Source organism: Euphorbia lathyris, chromosome 1 (assembly GCF_963576675.1).
Source record: "Euphorbia lathyris chromosome 1, ddEupLath1.1, whole genome shotgun sequence".
NCBI classification, from domain to species: Eukaryota; Viridiplantae; Streptophyta; class Magnoliopsida; order Malpighiales; family Euphorbiaceae; genus Euphorbia; species Euphorbia lathyris.
The window spans coordinates 99,643,996-99,664,552 of record NC_088910.1 but is presented as its reverse complement, the minus strand read 5'-3'; positions in this window follow the sequence as shown (position 1 = coordinate 99,664,552).

Genomic DNA, 20,557 nt, shown 5'->3' with positions numbered 1-20,557 from the left:
ACTCAGTGTGACTGTTGTGGGAATAGGGGACACACAACAGATGTGTGTTGGTATAATAAGCGGATTGTCCAATGTGACTTCTGCGGAAAGAAAGGGCATACCACTAAGGTATGTTGGCATGCTCAGCACAATGGTGCTGACCAAAAACAAATTCACCCTAAAAGGGTAACCCATTGTGACTTCTGTGGTAAACAAGGCCACATCATAAAAGTATGCCGTCACATATTAAAACATGACTTTGCACCTGTCTATGCTAACAAACGAGGACCCAAAAAGAATTGGGTACCTAAAGATGAATGATTCAAAATGCAGGTGAGCCTGAGGTGCGTGGAGAAGTTAAAGCTTTGGTATATTGACAGCGCATGCTCGAGGCACATGACTGGTGATGAAACTCAGTTCATCACACTAGAGCTTAAACGAGGTGGAAACGTAAGCTTTGGAGATAATAAGAAGGGTAAGATAGTAGGATCAGGTACTATCGGAGGTAACCCCACCATTGAGTCAGTCTCCTTAGTTAAGGGTCTCAAATATAACCTATTGAGCGTAGCTCAGCTTTGTGATAGCGGTAGACAGGTTACATTTGATGCTACTCAGTGTCGGATACTCGAGGGAAAAATAAATAATTTGATTTTAACTGCCCCTCGTTTTGACAATGTATATATGTTGAGTTTAGAAAAACAGTTTTCCAAAAATATATGCTTAGTATCTAAAGAGGATAACTCCTGGCTATGGCATAGGAGACTTGGTCATGTAAGCATGGACCTCCTTGCCAAATTAGCTAGAAAGCAACTAGTTGAGGGATTGTCCAAATTGAAATTTGAAAAAGATCAATTATGTAATGCTTGTCAGCAAGGTAAACAAACGAAAAAGTCTTTTCAAAGTAAAAACATTGTCTCAACCAAGAGACCATTGGAACTACTACATTTGGACCTTTTCGGACCTGTCTAGCCACTCAGCTTGGGCGGTAAGAAATTGTCCTTAGTCATTGTAGATGATTTCTCTCGGTATACTTGGATCATCTTGCTGAGTAGCAAGGATGAAACATTTGAGATGTGCACAACATTGATTAAAAAGCTTGAAAATGACAAAGACCTAAGAGTAGCTCATATTAGAAGTGACAATGGCGGAGAATTCAAAAACCAACAGTTTGATGAATTCTGTGAAGTCAGTGGCATTGACCATAACTTTTCTGCTCCTAGGAAACCTCAACAAAATGGGGTTGTTGAAAGGAAGAACAGAACAATAGTTGAAATTGCTAGGACAATGCTGAGCGAAAATAGGCTTCCAAAGTATTTCTGGGGTGAAGCTGTCCACACAGCATGCTATATACTCAATAGGGCGTTAGTTAGACCTATTCTTAAGAAAACCCCATATGAACTTTGGAAAGGACGAAAGCCCAACATTGGCTACTTTCGTGCCTTTAGGTGTAAATGTTTTATACTCAATACAAAAGATAACCTTGCAAAATTTGATGCTAAAGCTGACGAAGCGATCTTTTTAGGGTACTCAACTAACAGTAAAGCATATAGGGTGTATAATAAACGAACTCAAGTTGTAGAAGAGTCTGTCCATATCGAGTTCGATGAAACTGACCCTGCAGGAAAGACAACTCAGTCCGCCGAAGATGAACCGAGCTCATCTTCCGCTGACCAAACAGGAGCCGCTGAGTCATCAGTACAAGGGCTGACCACAGGTAAACACGAACCCGAAATTACCTTTGCTGATCAATCTATTCCTACAGATATTGTAGAAACACCTATTCCAGACAACTCAACATTACCCAAAGAAATCAAAATTCCAAGAGGACATTCGGAGAAGTCCATTCTTGATGCCGCTGGCAACAAGCTGATGACAAGAGATCAACTTAGAAAGTATCTTGGAAATGTTGCATTCGTCTCAGTTCAGGAGCCAAAGAACTTCTCAGAAGCTGAGCATGACGAACATTGGATCAATGCTATGTAAGAGGAGCTTGATCAATTCAAAAGAAATGAGGTATGGGATTTAGTACCAAAACCTAGGAATCAAAAGACCATAGGAACTAAGTGGGTCTTTAGAAATAAACTAGATGAGCAAGGCAATGTGGTCAGAAACAAAGCCCGACTCGTAGCCCAAGGCTATCGTCAGCAAGAAGGCATTGACTACGGTGAGACCTTTGCTCCCGTTGCTAGGTTAGAAGCTATACGAATATTGTGTGCATATGCCAGCTATATGAACTTTAAACTATATCAAATGGATGTCAAAAGTGCTTTTCTTAATGGATTTATAAACGAAGAGGTCTATGTTAGTCAGCCTCCAGGGTTTGAAGATCCAAAACTTCCAAACCACATCTATAAACTCAAGAAGGCCCTACATGGGCTGAAACAAGCTCCAAGAGCTTGGTATGAGAGGTTGACCAACTTCCTGCTGACCAGGAATTATGTCAGAGGCAAAGCTGACACAACCTTGTTCATTAAGAAAAAGGGTAAAAATACTCTGCTGACACAAATTTACGTAGATGATATAATCTTTGGTGCTACTGACGAATCTATGTGCAAAGAATTTAGTAAACAGATGCAAACTGAGTTCGAGATGTCTATGATGGGCGAACTCAACTTCTTCCTTGGTTTAAAAATCAAGCAAGGGAAGAACGGCATCTTTATTAGTCAGTCCAAGTACGCCAAAGAAATGTTAAAGAAATTTGATATGGAAGAATGTAAGCCCATATCAACCCCAATGGGTACTGACACTGTCCTTTGCGCTGACGAGAAAGGTAAGTCAGTAGATAGCAAGCTATATCGAGGTATGATAGGCTCTCTACTTTATCTTACAGCTAGTAGACCTGACATTCAGTACTCAGTATGTTATTGCGCAAGATATCAAGCTGACCCTAGAGAATCTCATCTTATAGCTGTAAAAAGAATTTTTAGATATTTGCAGAGCTCAGTTAATGAAGGTTTATGGTATCCAAATACAAATGACTTCACACTCATTGGATCCATTGACGCTGACTATGGACGAGATAAGCTAGAACGTAAAAGCACTTCAGGAGGATGTCACTTCCTAGGAAGCTGTCTAGTATCTTGGTTCAGTAAGAAGCAATCGTCAGTGGCCCTGTCTACTATTGAAGCTGAGTACATTGCTCCTGGAAGCTTTGTGGCCCAAGTCCTGTGGATTAAGCAATAACTTGAGGATTACGGAGTTAAAACAGAAACAATTGAAGTCAAATGTGACAACAAGAGTGCCATTGACCTATCTAAAAAATGCAATTCAACACAGCAGGATGAAGCATGTTAGCATAAGGCATCACTTCATCAGAGATCATGTACTCAAGGGTGAGATTAAGCTGACCTACGTACGAACAGATGAACAACTTGCGGATATCTTCACTAAGCCTTTGGCTCGTGAGCAATTCAACATACTAAGGGAAGCAATCGGTATGTCTAATCCTCTTCAATAAAATTCTATGTTTAAATTGAATGTTGAGTGATTACCATGCTGAGTGATTTGTGCCAAATTAGTAACTTTTGCATGCTGAGTCGAACATAATATAAAATCACCTCATACTGAGTAGACTTACATACTGAGTGATTATCTTAAGCTAAGTTACTAAGCACACGAATAATTCTCCTACATAAAACTGACTACTCAAAATTTTAAACGTTTAAAATTCTTAACACCGAGTAAAAGATCCGTTGCACAATTAATGCTGGCACGCGTATTAAATAGCTACCTAGGATGACGTAATCATAATAATTAGAAGACACATGCGCCGATTGTGTCATAAATGCCAGAATCATTGTCGGTTGATTATCTCGAGGTCAAAACCGCCACCTCAACGATTCAGATCAATTCGACACCCCTATAAATAGTGGATGAATTCCCACTTCTACCTCTTTACACTTGAAATTTCTGGCAATCAATCTCTCTCCATCTAAAATTCCAAAACCTCTCAAAACCTTTTTAAGAATCATGTCAAACGATTCACAAAATATCTCTGGTGCCGGTTACGACGACAATCGCTCTGATGGACACCCTCCATCTCCTGCTCAGTAGGAATATAGCGAGACTCCCACCAAGTCTCAAGAACATGGTCAGCATGACCAAACTCCGAGAAAGAGCCCCCACGCTGACCTTGCAACTTCATCGAAAAAGAAACAGAAAAAGGATAAGGGGAAGAAACCAATGGAACGTACCTACTCTCTAGTCTACAACAGTGTCAGAGGATACAAGGTTGATCATTCTCGATGGTTTTCTAAGGGATTTATAGATGCTGAGAAACCGTTCTGCGAATGGATCTCTAAAAATGGCTGGACCGAGCTATTTTCCATTCGAGAAGCTACCTACCCAGAACTGGTAAAGGAATTCTATGGAAATTTGCGAGCCGCTGATGATGACAGGGACTACATGGTCACAAAGGTCCAAGGGAAAGAGATTTTTGTCAATCCTCCCTATCTCGCCAAATTGCTCAAGCTGACCAATAGCGGAGCCAAACTCAGAACCACCAACGACCATACTAAAATCGAATATCCCACTGAGTTTTGCAAACCTGCCGGTCATATAGGGGAAATAGCTAGCACTTCCATGGGTCAGAATCAAAAGATGGCCCACTACATCCTGACGAACTTTCTTTTCCCCAAGGTCAACTCCACATCCTCAGTGTCAAATTTTGAGCAATGCTTCATCTGGCATATGCTGACCTACAAACCAATCAACATGCCGGTCTTTCTCATCGGTGCCTTCCAACGGAGTACTGGTACCCTCAGGTTAGGCTCACTAATTACCAAAATCCTAAAGGACTACCAAGTGAGCTTAGTAGAGGAAATCAACATCTGGGGAACGGAGATTACAGCTGGAATATTGTTCGATTTGGCCTTCGACCAACCAATCGTACCCAAGAAATGTAAGGGGGCCGTGGTTAAAGAAACAGAGGGCATGCTGACCAGAGAAGGGAAGAAAGTAAAGCAAGCTCGCACTGACAGAAAGAGAAAAGCGATTCAAACCTCTTCCAAAGACACTGATGCTGCCCCGAAAAAGATTCGGTTTGTGTTGAGAGGAAAGAAAGCTGAAGCTGAGCAAGGTCAGGAGGAACCTAAGTCAGTAAAAAAACAAAAGAGGCAAGTTGAGCCCGAGGAAGAAGAGAAAGAAGACACTCCCGAGCAGCCTCTGCGAAAGAAGAAAAAGATTTCATCTGGGTTGAACCCTATAGATGCACCCCCTCTTACCTCGGTGATCTCTGAAGACTCACACTTTGTGAGAAGCCAAGGAATTGATCTCGAAAAACCACCTGCTGACCAAGAAGAAGAGTTGGGTAATCTAGGAAGTCAGCTTGACACAGAGGGAACAGCATTCTCCTCTACGGGATCCCATCTCTGACCTTACTACAATGCAATTCAAATTCTTCTCCAATGTCACTGAGCCTTCTTCAAGGAAACTCCAAAAAAAGCAAGCCTCTGTTTCTCAAGCTGAGGAACAAGCCGATCCAAAGACTCCAGAAAATCCAATCTTTACCAAGCAAGTGCTTGAAGTTCCTGCTGGTCAAACCACTGAGTCAGCGCAGGAAAAGTCTGCTCACGCCAGCTTTGAAATCCCTCAATCTTCAACTCCAATTCCAGCTGACACTGAGCCAGTCAATAACTCTACCGATCATCCTCTTCCAAATCCTTCAACGGAGAACGCTAACCAGTCAGTTTTTTTATGGTAATCTGAATAAAAGTCCAGCCGATGACCTCGCTGGCACATCTACTTCTGAATAGCACCAAACACTTCCTCCATCCGGTGCTACTCATATTCCGGCATCTGGGCCACAAAATGATGAACCCTACGCATACTTGCATGCTACTGAGTCTGGACGCCGAATCATCGACTCAGTTCAAGCCTTACTTCAGGATATTCATCAATCCAATGTCGAAGCCACTGGGTCTGTTCATGTTGAGCCAACTCAACTTTCCTTTGTCACTCAGCTCTTGACTGAAATCAAAGGTCTCAAGGATCTTCTGAGTGTCATGACATCTCTCCAATCTCAACAACCCAAGCAGGAATCTATCGTAAAGCTGGCTGAACTCCAGCTGACAATGGTAAACCATATGAACTCTCTCCAGGGTCAACTCAACAACTTGTTAGCTGTGAACTCAATGTATGCAACCTCCGCTGAGGTTCATCAACTCTTTACCCAGCTAAATGCTGAGTAGACCAAAGCTCATGAGTTAATCTCCTCTTCGTCCCAGTGTTCCATTGAGCAAATAAGTGAGGCAGTCCGCCTACTCAACTTGAGTAAGGAAGAAATGGAAACTGACCAACTCAAGACGAACGAACTTTTGCAATACTCCCGAGCCACCTTCAAACATGTGCGCCACACGAATGCTCAACATCAGTTCTATGATTCGGCTTTGCTTAAGATGTATCATCAAGCTTATGCCATGCTGACTGACACTATCACCTGGGTAGGCAAATCCCAAGAATATATTTTAAGTATGCTCAGTGCCTCCATCCGAATTCCCGGTTCTGTCTTGGACGATGGTGTTCCTGTTTTTTATGGTCTAAATGAAAGCACGAAAAGGCTTAAGGCATATTCCATGAGGTTAACTTGTGCTGCTCTCAACGACACCTTCGTTCCTCCTCCGCCCGATGCTGGCAAAACGAGGGAGAAAGAACAAGCTGATAGAACTCAGCACCACTCAAGGGAAACAGGAGGAGCATCTGGTAGTCAGCAGCAACAAAAGGGAAAAGGCAAAGTTAATCCTGCCCAAGTCAATAGGAAGAAATAGTTTGGCTAGTTTTTATTCTTGACTTGTATTTTTTTTATCTAGTGTATTTTGTCTTGCTGACTATCTATAAACTTATACATCTCTTACTCAAATTGACTAATCTTATGCGATGCTTACTTACGTATAATGTTGATCTGTCTTAAACTGAATAAACAAACAAAAGAAAAAGGAATATACTCAACACATATTAGACTTGATACATCTGCTCTGATAATGTTTTCCCATAACTCTGATACCAAACTGACCATGTATCAAAACTGAGTAACAATGTGTTTCATACACTAACCTCTTCTGAAAACTGACCTAGGCTCATCTGAATTAGATCTTGAAAGGTCTAGAATTGAACTAAGTCTGTATAAGCATATCTTAATCTTACTCAATTAAATTTTAGAATGTTTAGAGTTAAGTTAAATCAATAGATGCAACCCTTACGGGGGAGTAATTTCAGAAGCATAAAAAGAATTTCAATCATGGGGAATCTCATACTGAGTTCAATCAATTAAATATTTTTCCAACATCAAAATGGGGGAGTTTGTTGAAACACCTTTCCACATGATTTTGATTTGACAAAATTATTTAAGTTAATCCATGATTATGGGACAATTAAATTTAAGTGCTTTGATTTAATTGTACTAATATGTTTGTTCAATGTTGAGTATAAATATAAATGGAAATGGAAATAAAAAGTAAGACAGGACAAAGACAGCATGAGAAAACAGCACAAGCTGAGTGGAGTGTAACTCAGCGTGATAGAAGAAAAGTCATCTTCAGAACAAAAGCTTGAAGATCAAGCTAATCAACAAAGCTGAGTGGAACACAACTCAGTATCAAAAGTAGAGGAGTCTTCTTGAGAACTATGTCTTGCAGAACGAAGCTGACCATGGAAGCTGAGTAAAAGAGAACTCAGTATCTGAATTAGCAACAATCGAAGACAACGGCTATCAAAGTCAAGCTGAGTGATCTTCAGGACAGCGTGAATGATCCGTTTGCTAAAAGACAAGATCCGACAACTGTCTGCACTAATAATAGAAACCTTGGAATTACACAAAAGCCAATTTCGAGATGCATGGGTCAACTGTTCTTTTGCTAACAGACAAACTGGCACAAGAAGACGAAACCTGCGAGAAGAAGACAAACCTGACGCCTGCGGAATTCAGACGACAGGATTGGCCTGCAAATCTGAAGCTGACCAGAGCCTTGTCGCAAAAAGAAGCCGTTTGGATTCAATGGACAAATCCAGAATTCAAATGAACAAGTCTTCAGAATACAACTATAAAAGGACAAGTATACTTCTTGGATCCTTTGCCGACTGCCGAATTACAAAGAGAAAAATACAAATACAAAGCACTTCAAAACAAGAGAAAGATCTTACACCAAACTTCTATTTCTGTGTAAAAGCTAGAGTGATTTTTGTAATCATCTAAAGTATTCTTTGTCTGAAAAAGAACAAATTCTATATCAATTATAAAATTGAGAGAGTGTGCTGAGTACTCGGTTTTAGGTACTCAGTAGTAGAGAAATCTAGGTGTTCGGTTATAGCACTTAGTAGGAGTTGAGTAGACGAATAGAGGACGGTACTCTTGCATATTCCACTGCCTTGTAAACGGTTTGTGCTCTACCTTTAAAGAGCTCAGTATTGGATTTAAAAAGCCCGGAGGGATTCTGGGGACTAGACGTAGGCGGAGAGGCCGAACCAGGATAAGTCGTGCTGAGTAATCTCTAACTCTCTTTCAATATATATCTGTATGTATTGCTTGCTATATTTACTCAGTATATAAATTGTTTGAACTGACACTGAGTAAATCAGAGTGCTGAGTTGGAAGCTGACCACAAAAGTGTTATTTCCCAACTCACAAGTAAAACAGTTTTAGTCAGTACCTGACTAAAGCCGTCTTACGCCTCACTCGACCGCACTGACCAAAGCTGAGTTGTGAAACTCAAAGAATTCAATTAAGTCAGCGTAATTAAAACGAAAAAGTTATATTAGTTCCTAATCCCCCCCCCCCCTTGGAACTAATCACACGGGACCAACAAGTTACTCTCCTATCACAAAAGTTACAACAGTTAGAGTATTTCTAGCTATTGCAACTTCAAATAGTTGGCCAATACACCAAATAGACATTAACAATGCTTATTTACATGGTGAAATAGAAGAGGGGTTATACATGGAAGCACCTGAGGGGTATACTAGTAAAGGATTAGTCTGCAAATTAGAAAAATCATTATATGGCCTGAAGCAGGCTGGGAGACAGTGGAATAAAACCTTCACAGCAAGGCTCATACAACTTGGTTTTGTAAAATCTATTCATGATTATTGCTTGTTTACAAAATAAATAGCAGATAATCATTTTCTGGCCTTAATTGTGTATGTAGATGATGTACTAATTACAGGTACATCTATGGAGTTGATCAATGAAGTTAAGCAAGCCTTGCACATGTCTTTCACTATAAAAGATATGGGAGAAGCTAAGTATTTTCTAGGTATTGAGCTTGCAAGATCAGAAAATGGATTGCTCATATCTCAAACAAAGTACATTAGAGATTTAATTCAAGACACTAGTTTGAATAATGCACACAGTGTATCCAGTCCATTCAGGGGCGGAGCCAGGGGGTAGGGGAGGGTCTCCTGACCCTCCGGCCCCTCCGGAAACCCCCTGGGAGGGGGTTTTAGCCCTGGCTCCGCCAGGGAGCCGCCATGGCCGGAGCCCCTCCAGCCATGGCGGCCGAAGAAGAAGAACTGTCTTCTTCTTTGCGTTTTGTTTGCTGAAGATGGTGAGGGCATTTTTGCCATTTCCATCTTCTTCTTTTTTTTAACCTAGAATGCCAAAACGACGTCGTTTTGGTATTCTAGGTTAAAAAAAATAGAAGATGGAAAGGGCAAAAATTCCCTCACCATCTTCAGCAAAAACAAAAGAGAAGCACAACTATCTTTTTTCTTTTCGAGCTGTGCAAAAAGATGAGGTGGGGGCAAATTATTTGGGAAAAATTTCCCAAATCACCACTTCTTTTTTTAAATTTCAATTGCCCCAATTGTTTTATCTTTTCACTAAATTTAACATCCAACTTTCATGTAAGTTTTTTATTTTCATTCTTTATTTTATTTTCAGGTTTATGGTTTCTAAATTTGGAATTGTTAAATTAGGGATTATTAATATGTTGTTTACTTAGAGATTCTAATTTAGAGTGTTTAATTTATGACTTCTAAATTAAGGATTTGTAATTTAGGATTTAATCTAGGAAATCTAATTGAGGGATTTCTAATTTAGGGTTTAATTTAGGGAATTCTAATTTGTTGAAGTATCAATTTAGGCTCCACGTACAAATATAGGCATCAAATCAGAGTTTAGCGGAGCAATATCAATGACGTGTCCCGTTTCGTTATGGAGGCCTAAATTGGTACCATTTTTTAAACGTTAAGCATATATTGGTGCTATTTTGTACGTGGAGCCTAAAAATCATAGGTCTATTTTGGTATCTTATCCCTATAATTAATTTAGGATTTCTTGGGATTTATAAAAATAACATAGGCTGGTCTAACCCGACCTGTAGCATCTAGCCCAACCCGTAGCATTTAAAAAAAATTGTTCACGGCCTAGCCCCCCCCCCCCCCCCCCCCCGACCAATAGGTCCTGGCTCCGCCACTGAGTCCATTTCAAAATGGGGTGAAGATTGATGATGAATCTACAGTCTATAAGGGGCCAGAGAAGTTTAGAAGACTTGTTGGAAGGCTGTTGTACCTAGGCTTCACTAGACCAGACATAGCATATGCTACTCAACAGCTTAGTTAATATATGACTAGTCGAACTGAAATTTAAATGGATGCTGCAATGCATGTTGTAAAGTATCTAAATGGGACTGCTCATGCAGGGTTGTTCTATAGTAGAGAAATGGATTTATCAGTAATGACAGCATACTGTGACTCAGATTGGGGAAGGTGTAAGATTAGCAGGAAATTTATGACAGGCTATTGTGTTTTTATTGGGAAATGATTGGTTTCATGGAAATCTAAGAAACAAGGAACTGTGAGCAAAAGTTCAGCAGAGACAGAGTAAAAAGCCATGTCGACAACTTCGTGTGATTTGAAATGGTTATCATATTTGTTATCAGAATTCCATTACCAACCTCAATTGCATATTTCTCTTTATTGTGACAATAAAGTAGCAATACACATAGCTGCAAATCCAGTTTTTTCATGAGCAAATGAAACATGTGGAAATTTATTGCCATATAGTTAGGCAACATATGAAATCTGGGTTCATTTTTACTCCATATATCAATACACACAATCAGCTAGCAGATTTACTCACTAAACCCCTGACTGGACAGCAGATGGTAGCAGCATTGCATGAAATGCATATATACACATGCTAACAATGGGAACTGATGTAACTTCAAGTTGAAAGAATTCACATACTTTCAACTTGAGGAGGGGGTGTTAAAGTTAGCATTTGTAATCCATAAGATAGTTAAAGGGTATTATGGTCATTGACCATGATTCTATTAGGGCCAGCTATTAACAGCGCATTGCCAGCTGTTAACAACTAATTCCCTTTTCTCTCTTGTATAAAAAGGCATCTTTGCTGTTGTAATTCTTAATCAATCGATATACATAAATCAATTCTCAATTCTTCCCTAAGTTTTCAATATGTATTTGCACTAAAAAATGAATTTGCTTTATTTTGAGAGAAAATAATTTGATACACTAAACATGCATTTGCTTATCTTTACTATGCGTCAAACGCCAATATTCGCCGAAAGCACGCTTCACCCTCTGTAAAACGAAAAATATTTAGAAAATACACATATCAAAATACGAATAAAAAGGCAGGTAAGCACATGATCAGCATGGGGGAAAGGATCGAAGGATGTTGGGGATTTAAATGGGCATTAGATTCCCCAAGAGGATTAGAACTCCTCATGGAAAGAGAAGATCCGCCAGACATATGGCTACTTATAGACAAGGTACCAGATCTGGATCTTTTAGCGAGAGTCGCCCCTTCCGCCAAAGTCATAGTACGTTTACCCTTTTGTTTCACTTGGGCCTTCTTCGCCTTTAATGTCTTTCTCTGCTCTGCATAGATAGAAGTCGCATTATATATGTGCATCCCTGCCAACGGATAAAAAAGATCCCATTAGAAATCAAACAAAAAAGACCAAGTAGTTACCTTCTATAAAAAAAAGCTATAAGTGAAATAGTTCATAGTCTCCTCGTGCATCTCCACCAAAGGCACGTCGGTGTTAAGAAACTTCAAAGCCTCTCCATATGTCCAAAACTGCTCCTTTATTGAATGAAGCACTTTCACGGCCTTCACCTCCACAGGATTATAAGCATAAGATATAGGCCGACTGAATTTAGGATTTCAATTCTAGAACCTAGGGAAACCTAAAGATACGCCATCCATCTCTTTTATAAAAAATAATTCTCTCACCCAGTCGTGGATATTGGATTCCTTTTAGTTAAAGGGGCTATATCCTGGCTTCCTCTGAAAAGTGACATGATCTTCAGCCTTCTGTTGGGTTATCGAATGTAATGCATGGAAGACTCTAGGGCCAAAAAAAATCTTCAGGTTACTCGTCTGATAAAAACACAGAGGATGTCCATCCATCTGTTAGGATGAAGCTGGCCCACATGAATTCAAAGGAGTGTGGAATGTCTCTTATCACCTTAGGAACCAGATATTGAAATCCCCTATGAATATGGCTGAGGTAGGCGATGAAACATCCGCTAGGCGGCTACGATGGACAATGTTAGGGTCTAGGAACCACGCACTAAAGATCTTTCAGCCAAGGATATATACATTTCAAAACATCTATAGCCCCATGGGTCACTAACATAGATGTCATCTGTTGAGCGATTTCCGCAAGTGCACGGTATACGCTTGTAGTAATAAAAGATATCGAACCCACAGGGAACGCTTTTTAACTAAAACTTTATTTAATTCAGTTTTATTCACGTCTTTAGGTTTAACAAAAGAAAATCGTTTAATTGATTGTATTGGTTTGGGTAAATTAGGATTAGATAGAAATATTATATCGAGTTTAGAGAACAGTTCCGTCTTGAGATTTTGATTACAAGACAGATACTTCCGTAATTGGAATAAATAGAAGGTATAAAACTTATTTTCATAAAGCAAAGAAAACAACTTTAACTTTGTAAAGATTATGGACATGTAACAATATAGCGATTTATTCAATTAACTGGCTTTGAACCGTAGAAATCTCTCTGGATCGGAGCAGATTGCTACCTTAATCAAACTAGTATTTTATGTCTGATAAGCTGCGATCAGCGATCATATCGTCCATAAAAACTAAATCTGTCAAGTGTTCAACAAAGTTCTTATATGAATAAGATGGAATAGAACGTTTTAATAAAAACACCAATTTATCATTTTGAAAATCATTTTGTCAGAATAATATCAAAATAACAACAGAAAGAATGTATTGAATAAAATAAATATATCATTAATGAAATGTGAATCTTCACAAGTTAACAGAGAAGTAGAAACTTGGAGAGCATTGCAGCGAAACCTTTGAGATCCGGGTTGTCAATCTTTCCCTCAAACTCCGCAGGTGCGTCAAACCTCATACGCTTCAGCCGTTAATCCTTCTCGCTGAATCTTCAGAATAGAGACTGGTCAGTCCACTACCAGAATGAAAACTTGTCTCTGATCTACCTTTGAAACTAAACTAATACTGTGTTTATAACTAATCTAATAACAACTTGTGTACAGCAAGTTTGTTTACACAGAAATGAAATCTAACTTTCTGACTCATTTCTGAGTCAGAGTTTCTTCAACATAACAACTCTCTAATTTCTCTAACTATTTCCCAACATCTCAATTTCTGAAATGGATCACTTATTTATAGTTGTTGAAAGGTTGTAAATGATGGGTCGTGTCCGTTGGTGAAGGGTCGCTTTTATCCAAACGAACAGACGCGTTTTTTGGATTTAAACATGTGAAAATTGTGCAAAATTCTTCGCTGTCTCATATGAGATTCCGAAAATCTCATATGAGATTCTGAAAATCTCAGTCGCGATAGGGGGTGCAGGGGCGAGTTGAAAATTGCATTTTTCCAGAATTTGGCTTTCGTAAGTCGCGACTGAGATTATGAAAATCTCAGTCGCGACAGAGAGTTATCTCCCTATCTCTCGACTGCTTCTCGTCCTCCTTGAGCGTTCTTCTGACTGATATGCATTCTCGATACGTTTTTTAGGGTTTTCCTCCATTTTAGCTCCGTTTTAGCTCCGTTTTAGCTCCTATTTGGATTTAACCAAATAATTAAGTACCTTGCATCAAAGAAGTAAATAAAGACGTAAAAGTATTCCAAATGAATATAATTAGCACGAATTCAATGTAAATTTAACGTATTTATATATGATATTTTAGGTATATTTTGGGCTTAACAAACTCCCACACTTAAGCTTTTGCTAGTCCCGAGCAAAATTTCACTGAATTTATTCTTTAATCAATCTCTTTATAAATAGAACATATACCCATATATTCCTTTTTAAATTAGTTAAACCGAAAAGATAAACTCTTCATGGTAAATTTATATGCAAAGCATCAAACTAGCTAGTATAAAAGAGATATATTACTCGTCTTGTATTTCAATTTTTATATTGAAGTATTCGGGACGGTGTAAGCACGCATGTTTTTGAATCTTTCGTCTCAAGGCATTTCTAAGCACAAAATTTCCTTTCCCAAACCTAAACTATTACAAATGTAGATTTATTAAGGACTTAGGTTTAATATATTTGCTTAGTCACGCCCGTGATAAGGGTGGTCTCGTCCGTGACTTAATTTGAATTAATTTGCTTTTGTGTTCGTTTAAGAGGTACCGACCATGCCATGGGTGGACGCAATCGTTACTTAAAACTTTAAACACGTTTAATTTTGCTTTAATTTCTGACGTTCCTTTCATACCTCGACCGTGATAAGGGTGGTCGCAATCGTGGCCAAAAGTAAACGGTACTTAATGTTCTTCCCTTTCATACCTCGATTGTGATAAGGTTGGTCTCAATCGTGGCCAAAAGTTAAGAATACGACTACTTGATTTAATTAACATGAGTTATAAAATTTAAAATTATAAATTGGAAAAAGAAAAATAGCACATTCAACCTATATTGACTTGAAATTCAACATGTATTATGGCTAAAGTTTCCTTAAAAACTTCAATTGACTTTTAATGTAAGACAAAAAATAATATCGAGCTAAAAAGCTAAAGTTGTTAGTTTGATTTATGCCTATAAACCTAATTGAAAATTGAAAATAAGATTTATATTTATCATGAATTCATGATATAAGGTAGAGATTTGAAACTAAAGAAATTTTACTTATATACATTTACTCGAGACATTTTTTATAAAATCGTATCGGAGATTTGTAAAAATATTTGTAAAAATATAGCCCGTATAGAAATAGTATTTCTATCAATAATGATAACCTTAAAATATGCTTAACATTATTTTGAAAGTTAGAGTGTTTGAAACATATGAAAAATATAGTTAAAAAATTTACGTTTATGAAAAATTGCCATTATTTTTGAAAAATGTTGCACTTATTATAAAAATGTTGCAATTGATTTTGCAAAATGTTGCATATTATATTGACTTAAAATGAATAACAACATGCATTTATACTTTAAATAAATAGCATTCATTCTCATTCGTGGCATTTATTCGTACTTAAAATTAAAATGAATATGAAATATCTCCTCCCACACTTAATTTGGACCATGTCCTCATTGGTGCAAAAAGCGATAAAACACGAAAAATAGTACAGAATAAACCATACGAATTAGAAATGAAAAATATAGTACGATAACATTCAAACATAATAATAAAGAGAATTGTACCAAACATAATTAAAAATATTGTACCAAAGTTGAACAAGACATAATAATAATAACGAAAATGAGTTAAAGATGGAAAGGATAAAACCTATCAAGATGAACTCGGTGGAGAAGGCGTAGTCTCAACTCATTGGCGTCGGAAGAAAGATAGCAACCGGCGACGAGTAGATTTGTGCTCACGTCTCAAAGTGGTGATATTGGCATCCACCATGTTTATCCTCGAACTCATTTCGGCATTGTTGGCAACGACTTCATCTAACCGTAAATTCATGTGACGGTTATGCTCATTCATTTGTCGCAAAACACGTTGCCATCCAACTTGTTCTTCTTCATTCGGTTCCACATTTGCTTGCCCGTTGGCATTAACATCAACATGCTCCTCCTCCTCCTCTTCTTCTTCTTCAAATTCCTCTTCATCTTCCTCTTCATCATCTTGGGCACCCAAACCTTGTGAACTTGAAGCTTCACCACCCAATGTAGCAAAAACACGTCTTGTGCGATCCGCATAAGATATAAAGGCGGGCGGTCCCATTTTCTTCAATAAATTGGCCCTTTGAAGTGCCGTGAGATCCAAGAAAGGTAAACCAACATGAGGCATATTTTGATAATCTACTAATTCACCCCGAGCACCCAAAACAATGCCGGTAATTAAATTACCCATAGGCACTTGCTTATTGCGGGACTTGGAAGCTCGAACTAAATTAGTAAATATCATCTCAATACTATCAATGGTCAAACCCTTAAAAATAGCATCTAACACAACCAAATCACGAACTTGCACTTTGGAACTTTCAACCCGACCAAATAAGGAAAATGATAAAAACTTGTGAAAAAAGAAGATACAATCATCCTTAAGTAGCTTACTAGATGTATTCTTTGGATTAAAAACATCTAAATCGGTTAAAGATTGCCAAACTGTGTTTGAATTAAAAGGCTTTGGTTTGGAATAGAAATTCCGAGTAGGAAAGCCAAACCAACGGTTCATGGCCGCATACCCAACATCATAACGAACTCCATCATTCCGAAAAGAGATAACTCCTTTCTTCTTGTCATAGGTTAGAGTAACCAAAAACTCAATAATATGCGATTTAAGACTAGGAAAACGCATACTAGAAAATCGTTTCCAACCAAGAACGGAAAGAAATTCATCAATACACTCGGTAAAAGAAAGTGTGTTTACCGTGTCGGTGTCAAGAAAAAGCATGTCGACGAACTCTATTTAGCTATTAGAAAATCGACGATATTTGCGTCCTTCGGCTTCCGTCGTAATATCGAACGGTGCTCCATATTGAACCCGTAATCTATTGACTTCGGTGGCCTTAGCTTTGTTAGCAACGGTCTTTTGTCTAGGCATAATTTGTAGTGAAAGTTGGTGAATGGGATGAAGAAAATATGAAAGGATAAAAGGAAGAGTAAAAGATAATGGTGGTGAATTAGGGAAGAAGAAGATGAATAGGGTAAAGATTTATGGGGAAGATGAGTGAATCTTGGTATTGGGAAGAGAAAAGATGATTGATTGGTGTAAAAGGAGGTGATTTAAATAGGTGTAAGTAATATGTATTGATTAGGATAGATGAAAAGGTAAGTATTTAGAGTAGAAATAGGAAAAGAACCAAAATTTCGCCCAAATCCCGTGACTGGAAGTCGCAAGTCGCGACTGAGATTTTCAAAATCTCAGTCGCGACAGCAAGCACGTAGGGGGGTCGAAATTTTGCTGAAAGTTGTCCTCTTGCTGTCTCAACTGAGATTTTGGAAATTCTGGGTAAAATTGTGACTGTTTTTTATGATTTTAACAATTCTAAACCAATTCCTCTTATAATTAAGTGACATTAATGTGAATATTAATCCCTGAAACTGAGATAAACAAAACTGAAATATTAAATTAAAGGAAAACCAAAGGTTGTTCCTTAAATAAAAGAAATAAACTAAAGAATTAATGCACTTTATTTATTATAATCTAAAATATAAACAATACCATATTATATATTACATAAAAAACATCTTACTCATATAAACACAAAAATATAAACACTCATATGTACAATAAAACAAAACAGAAACTCATATTATATCCCTAAGTAGTTGACAGAGCATTGGCCCTATTAATCTTCGTTTGAATGAAGACTTGCCTCTCTGGTGCAGAAAGGAATGTTGGACTAGAACGAAAAACTCGTTTGACAAGCCCCTCGTTCTCCAAGAACTCGTAGTCTAGAATAGGGAATGGTTCTGTATCAGTCCAAGGAACAGAAATGGTTCCCTTGGCAACTAAAATGATTCCACAAATGATGTTGGTGAACCCAATCTTCCGGTTCTTCGAACGGGAAGCAGCAACTAACCCCTCCATTAGAATCTTCGAGGAGTTCACTGAGTTGCCTTGGAAAATGTCGCCCAACACATAGAGATCAGTATCTTTCACAACATTGCTACTGACTTGACCAAAAAGGATGTGACAGAGGAATTTATGCAGATACAGCATGGAATTAGAATTAATGGATTTGTTGAAGGCAAGACGTGGATTGAATCGCCAAAATCCTGTTAACATCCTCCATATATCTCTAGAAGTCATATCCCTTCCAGGATGGTGTTGAGTTGTGTCTCGGGGTGGAAATCCAAACCAATTATGTAGTTCTGGATATCCAAAAGTGAATACCTGCCCCTCACAATAAAAACTAAGACGAACACGTCTCTTATTGACGAATCGAACAGTGGAGAAAAATTCCAGAACCCAATTTCCAATAATAGGAAATTTCATAGAAACAAATTTGGTCCAACCCAAATTAGTAAGATATCGATCAATGTCTTCGCTTATCCCGAGTTCCTCGTTCAGAAACTCATCCAGATACATCATGCCAAAGAATTGAGCATATCTAAATTGCAGAAAGCGTTTCCCCTCGTCATGGTTATAAATTGGAAACCATGCACCATATCGATCGGAGATATCAACTTTCCCGCTTTGAGCAGAAGTGTGATTTTGAACATTTTTCAAAGACTTAGTCATGTCTGTGAGAGAGAAGAAAATGAAGTCTGTAGGATTTGAGAATTTTGAGAAAGAAATTCAGAAAGATGAAATAAAATGGAAGAAGTCTGATCCTACAGGAATATATAAGACCTATAAGTGAAAGGTTGTGTCTGTTAAAAAGAAAAAGGTGCCAAAGTGATACCTCTTTGATACAACTGACAGAAATTTTAAAGAAAGAAGACTGTCATTTCAATAGCAAAAAGACAGAAAATCTCAACTGAGATTTTCGGAATCTCAACTGAGATTTCCAAATACTGAAACATGGAAAATCTCAACTGAGATTTCTGCATATTTAATTTCTCAATAACACTTAACACTTAATGAAATCATTTTCAAAACATGACTAAATTAAAATTTAATGTTAACAAAACTCATTTGTACACAAAAATAAATTGATAACACTGGATAAATTTCCAATCAGATCACGTCCCTGTGAGGCACCGTTGGGATCGGCCGGGGACACTCCGATGCTAAAGTCAGTAACAAATATGGAGAATAAACTGTATGGACAAAGCTTAGCGAAGAGTAAGAATATATCTACCTCAATAGCCTAGACGTAGGCTATTTATAGTTTGATGGATTTGTAACTTCTAGGTAACTAGAGAGTCTCCATTAATGCTCATTTAATGGCGATTACAAGTTACTCTTAACCTGGCGGGTTAAGACTATTAATGATTCATTTAATGATCATTATGGCCGAGTTGACGGTTAGCCGTTACTTAGGTAAATGGAGAGATTCGCCATAGAGATCCGCCAGCGGATCTCTTAGAGCTAACCCAGGGGGATCCTCCGGGCGGCTTCCTATGCCACGTGGCATACTTGAGGCGATTATCTCTTTTGGTCCTTGCGATAATATCCCGATGTTATCAGAAGCCCCCTCAAAAGGCTTTTAAAGTCCTTCAGGGCTTTTGGACTTCTGCGCGCCGTTCTATGCTTCTATGAGCATTTTGTTCGATGTTCTTTTATGGCCGGCACGTATAGTGACATCATAATTGTGACGGATGATTTGATTTCGTCTGTTCATTAGATTTTGTCCCTTAGGTGGTATCTTTACTGGTGGCGAATCTATGAATGTGGAGGAGGACCCTCAAGTAGTGAGGGCGAAGAAGAAAGGGGATAACCCTATTTTTCTGCTTTTACTTAAAGATTGGAGTAGGTGGCCAGCCATACTCCATTATATGAACCTTTGTGAAGGTTTTGAAGCTGTTCTATTCCTTCTTGGAGGAAGTAAAGCTGCCCAGGGGTTCAATTTGTTACCTATCTTTGAGGTGAAATGATCTGCCCGCAGGACTTATAAATCCTTCTCTGGGAAGGATATGAGAGTGTAGAGACCTTGCGTCCAAGGATCATTTTAACTCTATCGGTGACCATGATCCGCCTAGTGGCGGATCTATTGTGAATGTAGAGAACTCGGGATGTTCTCTTTGTAACATACTGAAATTGCAACAGTAAAGGATATAAAGTTGATCAACCATGTTTATTAATGGAAAAGACACCTTATTACAGCGAATAGGTCTTTTATAAAGGAGCTTCATTTGATAACCGTTTAACAAGAAAACCCACATGGGAAAAAAAGCTTGCTAAAGGAAAAAAGAGTACTCAAGACCGTGAGCGTGCTTCATTTTCTGACAAAGTATTTGCGGAGGTTTTGGAGATTCCACGTGCGTGGTAGCGTATTGCCCTCCGTATCTTGTATTTTGAATGTGGCTGGTCCAACCTTCTCCACTATCTGGTATGGACCTACCCAATTGATCCCTAACTTGCCTTTGCCTTCTCGAGATTGGATTTTATCAGCTTTACGAAGCACCAGATCCCCCATCTTCAAATCCACAAGCTTGACATTTTTGTCATGATAAGAGGCAATCCGCTGCTTATACGCTGCCATGCGTACATAGGATTGGTTTCTACGGTCTTCAACCCGATCTAGGCGGTCCCTTAACCG